General features: G+C 39.7%; 1 protein-coding gene across 3 annotated transcripts in view; it reads left to right on the top strand.

Annotated features, from left to right (window-relative positions):
- Positions 1–15605, top strand: part of PCDH7 (protocadherin 7) — a 1191840-nt gene that overhangs the window by 1167854 nt on the left and 8381 nt on the right. The window lies entirely within an intron of this gene.

The raw sequence follows: 15605 nt of genomic DNA, 5'->3' as shown, positions 1-15605 counted from the left end.
GTTGCCTTTTTTTGATCTCCTGAACAATATTACATTTCACTAATTACTAGTGTTGAGCATTCCGATACCGCAAGTATCGGGTATCGGCCGATACTTGCGGTATCGGAATTCCGATACCGGGATTCCGATACTTTTGTGGTATCGGGTATCGGTATCGAAACAACATTAATGTAAAAATGTGTAAAAGAGAGAATTAAAATAAAAAATATTGCTATACTCACCTCTCCGACGCAGCCTGCACCTTACCGAGGGAAGCGGCAGCGTTCTTTGCTTCAAATTCGCGCTTTTCTTTCCTTACGTGAAGTCCCGGCTTTGTGATTGGTTGCGTCGCAGTCACATGGGCGACGCAACCAATCACAGCAAGCCGTGACGTAATTTCAGGTCCTCAAGGATTTTAAAATTACGTCCCGGCGTTGTGATTGGTTGCGTCGCAGTCACATGGGCGACGCAACCAATCACAGCAAGCCGTGACGTAATTTCAGGTCCTTAAGATTTTAAAATTACGTCCCGGCTTTGTGATTGGTTGCGTCGCAGTCACATGGGCGACGCAACCAATCACAAGCCGTGACGTCACGGGAGGCTGGACACGCGCGCATTTTAAAATGCGCGCTTGTCCAGCCTCCCGTGACGTCCCGGCTTGTGATTGGTTGCGTCGCGATCAACCAATCACAAGCCGGGAGGCTGGACACGCGCGCATTTTAAAAAGCCAAAATGCAAACATGCATTTACGTAAAAAAAAAAAGAAAGTCCTCAAACATGGACAACCCTTTTTTACTTCCGGACTGCCCATGGATTATAAGCGTCCTGTTTGGTCTGCGTTCTACTCTGCAGTGAAGTGACGCTCTACGAAATGCTGTTACTGCAGCTGTAAGCAATTGTGCCTCTATGGGAGAGGGAAGCTGGCTACAGACATTTTAAAATGCGCGCGTTGTCCAGCCTCCCGGCTTGTGATTGGTTGACCGCGAAGCAACCAATCACAAGCCGGGACGTCACGGGAGGCTGGACAAGCGCGCATTTTAAAATGCGCGCGTGTCCAGCCTCCCGGCTTGTGATTGGTTGACCGCGAAGCAACCATTCACAAGCCGGGACGTCACGGGAGGCTGGACAAGCGCGCATTTTAAAATGCGCGCGTGTCCAGCCTCCCGGCTTGTGATTGGTTGACCGCGAAGCAACCAATCACAAGCCGGGACGTCACGGGAGGCTGGACAAGCGCGCATTTTAAAATGCGCGCGTGTCCAGCCTCCCGTGACGTCACGGCTTGTGATTGGTTGCGTCGCCCATGTGACTGCGACGCAACCAATCACAAAGCCGGGACGTAATTTTAAAATCCTTGAGGACCTGAAATTACATCACGGCTTGCTGTGATTGGTTGCGTCGCCCATGTGACTGCGACGCAACCAATCACAAAGCCGGGACTTCACGTAAGGAAAGAAAAGCGCGAATTTTAAACAAAGAACGCTGCCGCTTCCCTCGGTAAGGTGCAGGCTGCGTCGGAGAGGTGAGTATAGCAATATTTTTTATTTTAATTCTTTATTTTACACATTAATATGGTTCCCAGGGCCTGAAGGAGAGTTTCCTCTCCTTCAGACCCTGGGAACCATCAGGAATACCATCCGATACATGAGTCCCATTGACTTGTATTGGTATCGGGTATCGGTATCGGATTGGATCCGATACTTTGCCGGTATCGGCCGATACTTTCCGATACCGATACTTTCAAGTATCGGACGGTATCGCTCAACACTACTAATTACAAAATGAGTCAGTTTTATTAGTAAACTAAAGATTACTATAGCCAAACAAAGTATTGTTCAACATATGATTAAATCTATGAATACTGCCACACCAACGTTTAGGGGTCCCCTCAAGGTTTGAGAAGCACTGCTCTAGAGCATGGATCAGATTGGCAACTTGTCTCACCTAGCCCTCTGCACATCATCATGCCTGATGTAAGATTAAAAGTAAAGTAACACTTTATATTTCATTTTTTTATGCATTTCTGTAACCAATAATAATTCACATGTGAATGGTTAAGGACAATACACTGATGTAACCACAGTAGATACGATCAATTGTAAACATATTTGAAACATTCTAATTATCGCTCTCGGGAATGAATGCAGTTCACATAGGTTAGTTCTGCTTAGAGATACTGAATGTGTGTGTAAAAAGTTCAAAACTTCAGAGATATGAAATAAATTAGATCATTGTCTTTCCTTTAATACAGGAAAGAACTTTTTCAAAATATCGTTTAAGGGAAAATACAAAAACAAGATGATCAGTTTAATGGTATTTTCCTGGCAAAGATCTTTCCTTCTCAGTTTATATTTCATACTCAACCACTCTAAAAGGAATATATAATCTATTAGTTTACAGACGAGAAAAATACATATTCTAATTTTCTAATAATTGATTACTTTTATAGGTACATTATTATGGGGCAGTAATCAACAATACATCATAAAAAATGCACATCCATGTATAGATGATAATTCATTTTTAGCGTATGATGTAAAAGTTACATTATCACATGATAAGAAACACCTAAATCCATAGGTACGGACGCTGGGCAGACAATCTGTTTCCCTTTCAATGTCTCATGCTGTAAAAGAGTAAACTCATTATACAAAAACAGGGATCCGATACTGCTTTCATTCACACTACAGTCATTGAAACAGCAACCAATCTAGAATCAGCATGTGATTAACCATCTCAATGGTGCTCACCAAGAAATAAGTCTGATAGTACTGAAAGTAGAAAATGGGGCACTCACCTCTGAACATTAAAATAAGCTTTGTTTGAGGTTTCCAACAGAGAGTGTACAAACAAAGTGGCTGACAGCTGTTTTGTGTGTAAGTCACACTTCCTCTGAGGCTTACAGGAAGCATGACTTACACGCGAAACGGCTGTCAGCCACATTGTCTCCTCAATCTCTGCAAGGAGCTGCAAATAATGCTGGTTTTAACACACATTGGTGAGTACCCCACTTTATCCTTACTTCACTATAAAAGAGTAACAGATCCTTGTCCAACAATTTTATTAATTCAACTTAAATGCATTCAATGTGAGAATACTAAAGCACAAGTGCAATAAAGATGCCTGAAATGGATGAGATGAAATGCCACATGAAAATATGTATCCATCTGAGATCTCTTGCCTGAATTGCCTGATTCCTCATTTTCCTCCCCCTCCAGCCTTATAATTGCTTGGCTCTTATATTTTGAAATATTGAATTTTTCTTATTAGATTTATTCATGTTTGAACAAATAAAATAGTATTTAATTACATGTTTCAATTCCTGCCCTTAGGCATGTTACATTGCTTTTTACTGTATAGTCACTTTACTTATGCTTTTGCACATCTGTTGCTTTTTACTGTATAGTCACTTTACTTATGCTTTTGCACATCTGCATTCTCACATTTAAGGCTACTTTCACACTAGCGTCATGCACTGCACGTCGCTATGCGACGTTGCGGTGCACCGAAGCTAGCTGTGAATGTGCCGCACAACGGGGGCAGCGGATGCAGTTTTCCAATGCATCCGCTGCCCCATTGTGAGGTGCGGGGAGGCGGGGACAGAGTTCCGGCCACGCATGACGGTTGCGACGTGTGGCAATGCGTCGCACTGCGTCGCTAATAAAAGTCTATGGAGAAAAAACGCATCCTGCATGCACTTTTGCAGGATGCGTTTTTTCTGCAAAACGACGCATAGCGACGTGCAGTGCACGACGCTAGTGTGAAAGTAGCCTTATATGTTTTCGGTGATTGCAGGGTAATGTGGGAGGCTTGCCTATTGTCATCTCAGACACAGGTTAACCATCCATTAGTTTTTATGATGCATTATTTTATGTCAATTGATGGGAAGTTTAAACACATGTAGTATGCCATGTTGATTACTTTTTGTCAGGCAATGTCAAAGTTTTTCTGTTTTATTTTTTTTTTTACCTAGAATACAGCTCTGGACAGACTAAGTGACTTCAAATGATTTTTAAAATCTAATTGTAGTCTTGGAAAAAAGTCATTGTGCAAGAAGGGAGAGGATATGAACAGTGACCATCATTTCTTGTAAATGATCAATTCTAACTTTTTAAAGTGAAGCCGTAGGTAGCATGAATCTCGGCCAGGTAATGTTTTTCTCTGAAACATTTCGACATTTCAGAGAAAACATAGTCTAAAGATAAAGCCCATGGTTCCTTGCCGACATCTACCCACATTGCCCCAGGTGAATGACAAATCTCTCGTCATGTACCCATGGAAGAGACCTATCAATCACCTAAAGTAATGCAATAAGAAGCCGGCCAGGGGCCACGGAGAACTAGTTTCATCTACATCTATTATCCTTAGATAGTAATTTAAACTATATTTGTTTATGAAAAGCAGGAGCACTGACGTAAATATACACTACCATTCAAAAGTTTAGGGTCACTTAGAAAGTTCCTTATTTTTGAAAGAAAAGCACAGTTTTTTCCAATGAAGCTAACATTAAAAGATTTGGAAATACACTCTATACATTGTTAATGTGGTAAATGACTATTTTAGCTGCAAACGTCTGGTTTGTAATGCAATATCTTTATAGGTGTATAGAGGCCAATTTCCAACAACCATCACTCCAGTGTTCTTCTGGCACTTTGTGTTTGCTAACTGTGTAAGAAGGCTAATGGATGATTAGAATACCCTTGAAAACACTTGTGCAAGTATGTTAGCACAGCTGAAAACAGTTTGCCTGATTAGAGAACCTATAAACCTGACCTTCCTTTGAGCTAGTTGAGAATCTGGAGCATTACATTTGTTGGTTCCATTAAACTCTCAAAATAGCCTGAAAAAAAGAACTTTCATGTGAAACTCGACAGTCTATTCTTGTTCTTAGAAATGAAGGCTATACCATGCGAGAAATTGCCAAGAAACGGAAGATTTCCTACAATGGTGTGTACTACTCCCTTCAGATGAGAGCACAAACAGGCTCTAACCAGAAGAGAAAGAGAAGTGGGAGGCCCCGCTGCACAACTGAGCAACAAGACAAGTACATTAGAGACTATAGTTAGAGAAATCAACGCCTCACAGGTCCTCAACTGGCAGCTTCATTAAATAGTACACGCAAAACACCAGTGTCAACGTTTACACTGAAGAGGCGACTACGGGATGCTGGCCTTCAGGGCAGAGTGGCAAAGCCATATCTGAGACTGGCTAATAAAATAAAAATATTAATATGGGCAAAAGAACACAGACATTGGACAGAGGAAGATTGGAAAAAACTGTTATGGACAGACAAATCCAAGTTTGAGGTGTTTGGATCACACAGAAGAACATTTGTGAGTCGGAGAACAACTGAAAAGATGCTGGAAGAGTGCCTGATGCCATCTGTAAAGCATTGTGGAGGTCATGTGATGGTCTGGGGTTGCTTTGGTGCTGATAAAGTGGGAGATATGCACAAGGTAAAAGGGATTTTGAATAAGGAAGGCTATCACTCCATTTTGCAACGCCATGCCATACCCTGTGGACAGCGCTTGATTGGAGCCAATTTCATCCTACAACAGGACAATGACCCAAACCACACCTCCAAATTATGAAATAACTATTTAGAGAAGAAGCAGGCAGCTGGTATTCTATCTATAATGGAGTGGCCAGCGCAGTCACCAGATCTCAAACCCATTGAGCTGTTATGGGAGCAACTTGACCGCATGGTACGCAAAAAGTGTCCATCAATCCAAACCAACTTGTGAGAGGGGCTTCTGGAAGCATGGGATGAAATTTCTCCAGATTACCTCAGCAAATTAACTGCTAGAATGCCAAAGGTCTGCAATGCTGTAATTGCTGCAAAGGGAGCATTCTTTGATGAAAGCAAAGTTTGAAGGAGAAAATTATTATTTCAAACAAAAATCTTTTTTTCGAACCTTGTCAATGTCTGGACTAGATTTTAAATTAATTTGGCAACTAATTTGATTAATAAAAATATGAGTTTTCATGGAAAACACAAAATTGTCTGGGTGACCCTAAACTTTTGAACGGTGTTGTGTATATGTATATATATATATATATATATATATATATATATATATATATATATATATATATACACTCACCGGCCACTTTATTAGGTACACCTGTCCAACTTCTTGTTAACACTTAATTTCTAATCAGCCAATCACATGGCGGCAACTCAGTGCATTTAGGCATGTAGCCATGGTCAAGACAATCTCCTGCAGTTCAAACCGAGCATCAGTATGGGGAAGAAAGGTGATTTGAGTGCCTTTGAACGTGGCATGGTTGTTGGTGCCAGAAGGGCTGGTCTGAGTATTTCAGAAACTGCTGATCTACTGGGATTTTCACGCACAACCATCTCTAGGGTTTACAGAGAATGGTCCGAAAAAGAAAAAAAATCCAGTGAGCGGCAGTTCTGTGGGCGGATATGCCTTGTTGATGCCAGAGGTCAGAGGAGAATGGGCAGACTGGTTCGAGCTGATAGAAAGGCAACAGTGACTCAAATCGCCACCCGTTACAACCAAGGTAGGCCTAAGAGCATCTCTGAACGCACAGTGCGTCAAACTTTGAGGCAGATGGGCTACAGCAGCAGAAGACCACACTGGGTACCACTCCTTTCAGCTAAGAACAGGAAACTGAGGCTACAATTTGTACAAGCTCATCGAAATTGGACAGTAGAAGATTGGAAAAACGTTGCTTGGTCTGATGAGTCTCGATTTCTGCTGCGACATTCGGATGGTAGGGTCAGAATTTGGCGTAAACAACATGAAAGCATGGATCCATCCTGCCTTGTATGGAGCATCTTTGGGATGTGCAGCCGACAAATCTGCGGCAACTGTGTGATGCCATCATGTCAATATGGACCAAAATCTCTGAGGAATGCTTCCAGCACCTTGTTGAATCTATGCCACGAAGAATTGAGGCAGTTCTGAAGGCAAAAGGGGGTCCAACCCGTTACTAGCATGGTGTACCTAATAAAGTGGCCGGTGAGTGTATATATATATATATATATATATATACATACATACAGTATAATACTGGATATTTGGACATTTTTGGAAACTTTCTCACTGGCCGATAAGCCATTCTCATAGTGCCATTAAAAGAATGTAAACTTTATCATTTGAAACTGTAGATAAGATTTAATTGTACATGACCACTATCAGTACTGGATTTTGTGACTCATATGGTCTGTACATTTTAAGTCAGGACGTTAGTACTTGCAAAGTTAGAAGGATTTTTATCCACTTTAAAAAATAAATGAGCCAACATGATACAAAATACGTTTCTCCTCCCCAACTGAGCCATCAATACCATGGATTCCAACTTTTTATTTTTTCTGGACAGCTTATCAGAAATTCACTGACAGACTTTTTACAGATTTATTGTGGAAAACCATATGTTAGGAGTCGAGTTTCCTCTTCTGCACAGGGGGAATCTCGATCCGTGTCTGCTGCGGTCTCCCATTCTCCATCGGCTGCAGTGGAGCCTGCTCAGTGGAGACGTCGGTCCCAGCGTCTCACTGAGTCTGATTCAGTGCAAAGGGTTATTGCTGCCTCTCCTGGCTCTGCTATTGTACCCTGCACTGATCTACGGTGAACAGGCTTTTCTGGGACTAAGTCCTGCTTTGCACACACTGAGCATGCCTAGGGTAAGATCTCTCACTGGAGATCAAGGGTCACATGTTCAGGTACTGCTGCCAAATCTATTGGTCTTTCTAGGAAGGTCCTGTAGGTACGCAGGCTCTGTAGCAGTTTCTCATTGGTCCTCTTTTGGAAGGTCCTGTACGTGCAGCACGGCCATGCGCTAGTATCTTCTAAAGTTACATGCTTTGCGCCACTGTGGTCATATGTGTGAATGTGTTCAGGGACCCAGCTGAAATAAGCCCCTAGAAAGCTGGCACCTCCGGCGAGGAGATTGTGTATGAGAGTATTCAGGGACCCGGCTGAAATAAGCCCCTAGAAAGCTGGCACCTCCGGCGAGGAGTGTTGTGTGCATGCATGACCACTGACTGCTCTCTTCTGGGTAGTTAGCCTGTGTCTCTGTGAGAGTTAACAGGTCACAGAGTCTTGCTTTCTCGGCTGCTCTGTGAAGCTAACAGAGCTGGTTAATACCGCCATATTGAGCTGCCATTCACTTAGCGGCAGGATATTTCCTGCACGGTGGACCCCGGGTTGCGAACGCACCAATCACATCAATAAATATATTCGGTGCGTTCCGCAAACCCTAACACCATAATTAATCATTATGATTATAAGTGATCAATGATCAACAGCCCATAATTGTGATCAGAAGACATTAGTTGCGATCACTGTCAATTGTAAAATAATGGTAATTATAGTCAAATTAATTTGTGTAAGCTTCTTTCGCTTTCAATAAATTATGGACTCCTTACATTTTTTTTACAGACAGTGCAAAAAAAGTGCTTTATTTCTACAGACTGTATTGGAATTTTTGAATGGTTGGCAACCCGGAACACTAGTAGCAGTGCTTGGTCGCCAGCCTCTTTAGTTCCTCTTTGGGATGGAGTGTTGGGGGGTGTAACATAGGTGAAAACAGGTTGGTTTTTATTTTGAAACTACAATGTGCGCCATATAAAAAAACATGATTGGACACCCCTTTCACAAGAGTATTTTTTATCAAAGAACATTTAGCACCCTGGCAGGGGTGCACTACCTTTTTTGGTCAGAAGGCCACATTGTGATCTTAAGTGAACCCCTTGTGTCATAATGTTACCAAAGTATTACCTTCTAGGACATTTACTGCCATACGTACAAGTATGTGCCGTAATTATCTAATAGGTGCTGGTTCCATTTTTAGGATTTCCCCCTATCAGGAAGGTAGAGGTGTGCTTCTTAAGGGATTGCAGTTCATAAAGAAAGAGATCATGCAATCTACATAATAGAATATGCCAGACCCAGAGTGTTTCCCTTCTGCAATGAATGTAACAGCAGCCATTCTTGGCCAGTTCTTCACCTGTGCTACAGGAGTCAGGATTCACCCATTCTGCCAAAATATAGCTGGCCCAGAAGAGAATACACAACTCATTATTCAAAATTGCCCATATCTGTGGTGCCACACACAGATAAATCTCTCTATAGACAGAAATGTACTGCTGTAATCTGTATCTACAAACAATATTTGCAAGACTTAATGCACATATATTTCAAATTGCCATTATTTTACGCTCAACATGCAGGCAAAATATATACATATATTTTTTTTACCACAACTCCTAATAGACTAGGAAACGTAGAAAAATCACTGTTAACATCACACTGTTGTATGTAGCATAATCCCAACAGTTTTCTCAATTTTTTTGTATAAGCTAACAAACTATTAGATCTATGGGATTTGTTTTTTCTGGCATGCTTTGGGAACCTAAGGGAAACATTTATTTTAGTTTTATAAATGGTATATTTTCCCTGTAACATAGCAAATCTGTTTTTCCACTACAGATGATTGGATGTGAAATTTCTTCTAAAGTATTTTTTTGACGGTGAGCAAGAAAGGGATATTCACAAAATGGCCCGTAGGCTCAAAGTCTAGCCTCACTCTGTCAAGAATAGTTACCGTTTGCTGTTTTGATCCAACCTTACACTGGGAAGATTGATTTTATTTTTAGGTCAGAGGGATGTTGTAAAGTGTGTGCGTGTGTGCATGTGTATGTCTTTGTATTTGTACATTAATAGAAAAAAAAAGATTAAAAAATACAATAATATAAAGCCATAGGTCACAATATCAGCCCTAACAATTGATTAAACCGTTCTGGAAAAAAAATAATTATTGCTCAAACTGAGGCACAAAGAGATATAAAATTTTCTTTAAACCCTTGGACAATTCTCCTTGGATTGCCAATATAACCTTATTATCCCCTCAAGAATAAACTCATAACTCACCTCTTATCAGTGGCTAGATGCTCACTGGCAGCTGAATGGAGAGAAAAAAAAAAGATAAACCTCCTGCTAGAGATTATCACTTTCTCAGGTCAGTATATGTGCAATATTGTGTTTAAAAGTTAACTTTAGGATTGCGACAAACACTGAATGAATTCCCTCTGACCCACAATATTACACTATTACACTGTGGTATTTTTATACCATTTACCAATTACCAATTTTTCAATATTTATAACATTTAGAAATGACTGAACAATAGAAATTGTAAAAATATTTAGAATTGAGAGTCCTCAGTGGTTGATACCTTTTAACGGCTAACTTAAAAGATGGTAACAAATTGCAAGCTTTCAAGACTACTCAGGCCTCTTCATCAGGCGTTGACTAAAAGAAATTCTGGAGAATCACATATTTATGCACAAAACATCACAGGAAAAAATAAATAAATAAAAAATAAGGATAAAATAGGTGACATGAAGCAGAATTACCATGGGTGATAAACAGTTATGTCCATAAATATTGGACCAGTTCTTAGATAGGGAATGTTTTATTGTCCTCTGATTGGGGTCTGGTTCTGTTGTGATGACTCCACATGGTCTGAAGGACAAATTCCTTAGTTCCTTAGTTGATGTAAAAAGACATAAATCCATGTGACACATTCATTCCTGCACTAAGACTGTCAAAGGTCATCATCAGTTTATATTCCCATATTCTTCTGTCTCTTTGAGATTTGAAGTTACCGTTTAAAGCAAGTAATTTCATGTCCATAATGTTATGATTGGGGAGACAAAAATGTTTGGCCACAGGTAGATCCATTCTTTTTTCTTTTATTGTATGGCGGTGAGAATTCATTCTTGTCCTCACTTTTAGCCCTGTCTCCCCCACATACAAACCCCCAGTTGGACATTTAGTACAAATAATTAGGTACACCACATTAGAAGTGACACAGCTGAAAGTACCTGGTATCTTGTAGTCCTGATGTGAATTGGGGATCTTTATCTTGTCCGTGGACATTATAAATGGACTGGTTTTACATTTTATCTGATTGCAAGGAAAGGTACCTGAAGCTGTTGGAGAGGACAGGGAGCTTTTGACAATAATGCTTCTTAGATTTGGGGGCTGCCTAAAACACAGTAGTGGGGGGGTCTGGGAAAATGGATTGTAAGCGGGCATCTATGCCTGATGAAGAGGCCTGAGTAGTCTAGAAAGCTTGCAATTTGTTACCATGTTTTCAGTTAGCCATTAAAAGGTATCAACCACTGAGGACTCTCAATTCTAAATATTTTTCTATCTACTGGCTAACACGGTACAAAGATATATATCTTTCTTGTATCAATAGAAGTTGTATAACACATTAGTAACACATTGTGTAACACTTATTCAATGTGACAAGTAGTTTTTCCATTTTTTCTTTCATTTGACATTTATTGTAAATCCATAAATGACTTGTTTTTAAGATGCCAAAATGACATTTTACTGCGTAAAAAGGGGTTCTTAAGTCTCATAATAACCTAGGTTGGTCATGGTGCTTGGTCAAGTACACCTGGTCAGCTTTTGTTCACATTATTTTGGAAAAATCTATGGTACTTTTAGGACCAAGATCTCCACATTTCTACAGGAAGTTAAAAAAAACTTCAGCATGTCAAAAAGAACTTTTACAAGTTTGGTTTAACTTCACTTTCAAGCCCAATTCCTTCCCTCCTCCTAAGAATTCCCGTTTTTTTCTTGCAAAGCTTTGTTTTCTTGTATTCACCCAAAATGTGTCAAATGACACATTTCTGCTAAAGAATAATAGTGATCAAAGTGGTATCAAAATTTTGCAGGCATTTCTACTGCAGATAACGATTGACTGTTTGGTCATGTGTCTAGATGACACATTGTTGCTTCATAGGGTTAAAGAGAGGAAATAAAGGAAACAATGATGCGGGTGTGCCAGGGGGATTGAATGGTAAATTTGAGCATTTTTCTTGCTTTTACAGTAATTTTCCCATGTTTTTATAGGGTCGGAAAAAAACCTAAAGTCTACATGCCTTAAAAGATTGCCCCCTACTTGGACGACCCCTTCCTAAATGTTATATTCCCCAGTATAAAATAAAAAGAACAGATACTCACGTCCCACCATTACAGTTTAAGTAATGTCATTGCTGTGTCTCGCAGGGCTTGTGTGACTTTTCTATACCACATGTGCCATGCAGGCAACCAGGGACTGCGAATGGTTACAGTTTTCACACTTACTTTGAATGTTCAAGTCACGTCTAAAAAAAGTGTGAGCGAAGCAGCCCATTTGTTTTAAATGAATAGAAATAATTATGCCAATACAAAAGGATCAACTAGAAATAATGACTGTCTATGTATTAATGAAAGGAAAAAAACACATAATTTTAAAACAATTAAAATAGCCAATAGTCTGTATGGACAAACTGCGACATGGCCATAATGGAGCAGATTCTCAGATGCTCATTAGATAATAGTACACTGGATATCGGTCAAACAATGTATTATATCAACACCAAAGGTTGGCTTAGATAGACATGAACATGAAAGTCACAGAGTCACAGACGCAGAGTATAAGAAAATATATTGATAAGTAACATAGATGGAAATAAGAGCATGGTATACCACCAGCACAGCCCTACCATCAATGCACATCACCAAATAAATGTGCCATAAAGCATGATGTGATATAGAGAATGGAACCTATGTACACAGGCAATAAAGAAATGAAAGAAGAGACTCCACGTGTATTGCCACCGGCATGTCATTTCCTCAGTTGTGAAGTAGTAGCCTATTACCAGCAGCTGGTTGACTGCAGCAATGATGTGGCATAACAATGTCATGTAAGCTGGAGAAAACTCAACGCCAACTTCCTTGGAAGAAAACACAAAATTAGTACTGGGAGACATAGTATTTAGAGGAGTGTTCTGAAAGCAAAATAATTTTGTATTTGTCCCTACTTCCTGTGTGATGATGATTTGTTTGAGTATCCCAGTGCATCAGGGATCAGAGGATGTGGTCACTGTCACAGCCCCAGCAGCCTCCCTGAAATGAAGCATAATCAATGTTGCTGTTGTCTCCTTACATGAATAGTAATAAGCTGGGAACAGAGCAGTCTCAGAATACCCGGCAGAGACCAGTAACATCACTTGTGAGGGCAGTGCTAGTCTCCTGCACCACCAGGTACAATGACACCTCTGACTTCCTGCCTTATTACTATTGATCTAAGCAGACAACAGAGCACACACAGGACACGGCCATAATGGAGCAGATGTCTATCCTCAGATGCCCATTAGATAATAGTACACTGAATATCGGTCAAAAAAATAATTATATCAACGCCATAGGCTGGCTAAGATAGGCAAGAACATCACACAGGGTAGACAGTGCACAGGGGAGACAACAGGTACTGCAATATCTCTGAAATGATCATTACTGATGTCTTTTTGTTTCAGGGAGGGTGGAAGAGGCTGTCACAATGACTACATCCTCTGCCCCTTGATGACACTTCATTTGAGTATCCCAGCATGCACTTGTATATGCAAAGGAATCGACATCACACAGGAGTAGGGAGAAAATACAATAGCTGTTAAACAGTGTAATTAGGGAATGGTAGGGAATTTTTTAAAGTATATTAGAAAATAGCTTAGATTATAGCATCAGATAGGAAGTAAGGAACAAAATGACTTTGCCTTCGGACCACCCCTTTAAGTAGTTATCCAAGTAGTGGACAACTTTTTTTAAAAAAATATACTGTACGTGGTTATGTTTATCAGAATAAACTAGAATCCTCTATGATAAGTTAAAATTGCTTTTAATGAATACCAATCTAATATGTATAGTAGTTGTCCTGATTCTCATATTCTGTAACATACCAGCTACTGTTTCCAGGTGGGTACCTTGTCATCATCCACTTTCTACCAGCGCTATAGATTGTAGGAGTACTTCCTGATGTTTACTTCTCAGCCAGCATTGTGTCTGCCATTGTCCAATAACTGGACTCCGAAAACTAAAATTCTGTAATTCTGCTATACCTGTATGTTATTCGGCAGACGAGAAAGCAGAAGCAGAAAGACAAGGACCCAGCTTTCTCTAATTTGCCTCAGTGTCGTTACTTTAGCCATAGACTGTATTGAGTCTAGTCTAACAACAAAATCTCTTTATAAGAAAGGAAAATATAATCCAATTTTTTTTTACCTTAGAGGAGTAAAAGTGTAGCTATAGATGTTTGATGAAGAACTCTTGAGATTTCTTGCGTTTTCTCCATACTGTGTTACTCCCAAGCAAGGTTAAGAACTGATGTGCTGACAAATGTCAATATTTCTGTTATTCATCACTGAAGAACGAAACTGCAGGAGTCAGGGCTGAAAGAAAATTCAAAGGAACTGTTAGGGACATACGTATGCTCTTTGATGATTAGCTGAAATATATTGCTAAAGGGATATGCAAATATATGAAAATTTTGACTGCAACTTTTAATGTACTTTATAATAGCTAAACGAGTATATGAATGTAATATTCTGCAGCTTTGGAAGAAATTGCTGCATGGGCATCTCATTGTCTAAAAAAAAGACAATATTCTTGACATCTGAGAGAAGTTCCCAGTAGTTTCACCAAATTGAATGGCAGACATTTCGGTGGACTGTATATGGCCATCAAATGGTTATAAAAAATAAACTTTTTGGCCACCTTATTGTTCACCTCTCTGGTCCCTCTGCTCCTCATGGTCACCTGTATAGTCATCTCCAATATCTTCTAGTAACCTACCTGAGCTATGAACTCTAAATTACTTGGCCTTTTCATGCTAGACCAAGACTTCCAACTCTTTGGAGGTCTGGGATGATTCTATGCACATTCTGACATCATTAAAACATGACCTTTTCTTCACTTAAGAAATAGTGAGGAATGGGGGTAGGAATGCGTAGAATTGATTGATAAGGAAAGTTTAAGTATTTTTTTTACACCTAATGTCTTCAAAATATCTACACAAACACGAGAAAGTGAATTTTTCCTGAACTGTTCATCTCTGATAGCTACCTATCTAGTTATTCTGTAATATATTGTATTGTTTACTCTGAGATTGAAGACTGGATGATTTTGCAAATTCGCCAATATGTTATTTAAAAATATACCAGGGAAATCCATGAGCTAGAGAAGTTTAGCCAAGTGCTATCTCTCCTGCTTTCCAAACACATGTGTGCTCAGTTTAGACAAGTGTGCATGAATTGTTGAAGGAGAGAAGGGATGAGGCTACAGCTTGCTATCTTAGGAGAGAATGAAAGGATCTTTCAACAATTTTAATGTCACATCCTATTCTAAAAGGTGATAACCCAATCCACTTCCTTCCCAAACATTTATCAGGACACCCCACACACAACTAACTGGTCCTGTCAAAATTAGTGGGTTGGACAATCGTTAGGTATTTAGCAGGCAGAATAAAAACAAGTTATCTAAGAAAATAGGTATGGATATACTGTATATATAGATGGCAAAGACAACTGGAATGATTTCTAGGAGAGATGATCATCTGGAAATTATTATATTTCTGTTTATAATACTTATGTAATGATAAGGATTGATGGATAAAAATAAGAGGGATGGATGGAAGGGTGGAAGTTTAGAAAGAAAGATGGATAGATGAAAGATAATACAGGATCAAAGAATTCTTTACTAAGTGAACTAGCAAAAAAATGTACAACCTCCAAAGGCGATAAGACTTCTGTATCATGAGAATTA

This window comes from Ranitomeya variabilis, chromosome 1 (assembly GCF_051348905.1).
Source record: "Ranitomeya variabilis isolate aRanVar5 chromosome 1, aRanVar5.hap1, whole genome shotgun sequence".
Classification (NCBI taxonomy): Eukaryota; Metazoa; Chordata; class Amphibia; order Anura; family Dendrobatidae; genus Ranitomeya; species Ranitomeya variabilis.
This window is presented reverse-complemented; position numbering and strand designations above follow the sequence as displayed.